Source organism: Procambarus clarkii, chromosome 71 (genome assembly GCF_040958095.1).
Source record: "Procambarus clarkii isolate CNS0578487 chromosome 71, FALCON_Pclarkii_2.0, whole genome shotgun sequence".
Taxonomy (NCBI): Eukaryota; Metazoa; Arthropoda; class Malacostraca; order Decapoda; family Cambaridae; genus Procambarus; species Procambarus clarkii.
In genome coordinates this window covers 27,496,961-27,500,028 of record NC_091220.1, presented here as the reverse complement: position 1 = coordinate 27,500,028, position 3,068 = coordinate 27,496,961, and positions in this window count along the sequence as shown.

Genomic DNA, 3,068 nt, shown 5'->3' with positions numbered 1-3,068 from the left:
ATGAACTATATAATGTTATTTTAAGTAACCAAAAAAAAAATAACAAAAAATTATTTTTATTTAAAATTCACTTAAAAATTTAAATTTTAAGTTCAAATTAAGTATACATTAATTATAAATGATTATATAGTAAGTAATTATCAAAAGAAGGCACCTAACCGGGAAGGCTATGTAGCACCATCAAATGCGCAAAATAATCAGAGGGCGCTAAATATCACCAAGGATGCCAATACAAGAACAAAAACGCATAAGGCGAACAATATCAAAAGTATCCGAGTCACCAAGAATTCTATTGAGGGACAGGTGACCGCGAGGGGCGGTCGGAAAGCAAGACACACGCTCGTCCTGGAAGTCAGGACATTCAAGAAGGACATGCACGACCGTAAGAGGGACAATGCAACTAGGACAATAAGGAGCAGGGCGGCGCTCCATCAAGTGACCATGGGTTAAGCGAGTATGGCCAATACGCAACCTCGCCAGAGCTGTTTCCCACCGCCGGTTACGGTGGAAGGAGTACGGCCACGAGGAAACACAACATTTAAGAGAACGTAGTTTGTTACCATTAACAGACAACCAAGAAGCCTGCCAACGGGAAAGGACGGAGGAATGGATAACCGGGTAAAAGTCGGAATACGGAATACCTTTACGAGAGATGGGACAAGAGCGGACAGCTTCCTTGGCGGCAGCATCTGCACGTTCATTTAAAGACACACCAATATGGCTGGGAACCCAACAAAACTACACCAACTTAAATTTACTGTGAACAAGAAACAGCCAATGCTGGATCTCGACAACTACTGGATGAACTGGATTAAAAGACCCGAGAGCCATGAGGGCACTACGAGAGTCAACAACAACTACAAAGGAAGACTGACAACAATAAAGCAGGAGACGAAGAGCATAAAGAATAGCGTAAAGCTCCGCTGTAAAGATGCTAGTCTCCGGAGGTAAGCGACACATATAAGTGCGATCAGGAAAAACAACAGAGTAGCCAACACCGTCCGCAGACTTAGACCCATCGGTGAAGACAGAAACGGAGCGGGAGTGAGAAGAAAAGTGCTCGAGGAAAAGGCGTTTTAGAACCGTAGGACGGGTAAAAGCTTTAGTGATACGGATCAAGGATGTACAAAACCGTGGAAGAGGGACTCTCCACGGGGGCAAAGAAGGAACAACACGAGGAGAAACATTAGAAATATGAACGGAAAGAGTCCTGTAGGCGAGATAACCGGACAGAAAGAGGGAGGTGGTGAAGAGGAACAGGAACCGCAGGAGGGGTAAAAGTTAAAGCACGACAGAGGTGAGAGGAAGGATGTTGTAAGGACCGCGCAAGATAGCGAAGACAATAGCGATCACGGCGGTCTTGGAGAGACAGGAAGCCAGTGTCAACATACAAGCTAAGGACGGGAGTCGAACGAAAGGCACCAGATCTGAGGCGCAACCCAGTATGGTGCAAAGCATCAAGACAGCAAAGAGTAGAAGGAGAAGCAGACGAGTAAGCAGGGCAACCATAATCGAGCTAAGACAGGACGAGAGAGGAATGTAAAGCAAGGAGAGTGCGCCTATCTGCGCCCAAGAAGTATGGGACAAGACCCGAAGGAGGGCAAGGGCCTTAGAGCACTCAACACGGAGGTAAGAGATATGGGGAGACCAAGACAAACAAGTGTCAAGGAATAACCCCAAAAGCTTCGCGGAATCTTTGTACTCAAGGGGATGACCATAAAGTGACAAAGAGGGACGAAGAATGACCCGTTTGCACGTAAAAGACATGGCACAAGTCTTAGAAGTAGAAAACTTGAAGCCATGATCGGTAGCCCAAGACGACACGGCATCAATTGCAAGTTGAAGCCGGCGCAGAAGGAGAGGCGAATCATCACCCTGACAGCAAAAGGGTAAGATCATCGACATAGAGAGCGGAGAAGACACCTGAAGGAAGAGAGGAAAGAAGACCATTGAGGGCAACCAGAAAAAAGAGTAGTGCTCAGAACACTACCCTGGGGCACACCTTCGTATTGCTGAAAAGAGGCAGAGAGAGCGGTACCAAGGCGCACCCGAAAGGAACGACGAGAGAGGAAGCTGCGGAGAAAGAGAGGGAGACGACCACGAAGGCCAAAAGAATGGAGTTGAGATAGAATATGATACCGCCAAGTAGTGTCGTAAGCCTTTTCCAGGTCAAAAAGGACGGCAACAACGGAGGTCTTTGCAGCAAAAGCAGTACGAATATAGACCTCCAAGTTCACCAGGACATCAGTCGTGCTGCGGCACTTGCGGAAGCCAAATTGAGAAGGTGAGAAGAGGTGATGGTGTTCCAGGAACCACATCAGACTAACGTTAACCATACATTCAAAGAGTTTGCAGACACAACTTGTGAGGGCAATTGGGCGAAAGTCCTTAGGGGAAGTACCCAGAGACCCCGGTTTGCGAACAGGGAGGACAACAGCATGGAGCCAGTCCTCAGGGACTGACGACGACTCCCAGATCCGATTATACAGACTCAGTAAATACCGAGACGTGCACGGAGGGAGATGGCGAAGCATCTCATAATGAATACCATCGGAGCCCGCCGCCGTAGAACCGCAGAGGGCCAGGGCAGAACGAAGTTCAGAGAGAGAGAAGGCATCATTATAGGGAAGCTGAAGACGAGTGCAGAAATCTAAAGGACGAGACTCAAGAACAGGTTTATGAAGAAGGAAAGATTGGGGAAGATGAAGACCAGAGCTAACAGAAGAAAAGTGGGAACCCAGTACGGAAGCGACCTGCAACGGGTCCGCCACAGGAGTAACAAGGTGAAGGACCGGTGAAACATCGGAACGAACTTACCCGCTATCTTGCGGATACGCTTCCAGATCTGGGCCAGAGGAGTTTCGGACGTAAATGTGGAGACATAAGATGCCCAACATTCACGTTTAGCTGTACGGATGGCCCTACGGGCCACAGGCACTCGCTTTCTGAAAGAAAAGAAAAGAATCAGTCGTCTGCCTACAGCGGTGCCTCTTCCAGGCTGCACGCTTACAGTGGACAGCCCAAGCACAGTCCACATTCCACCAGGGAACGCACTTCCGTGGACTCCG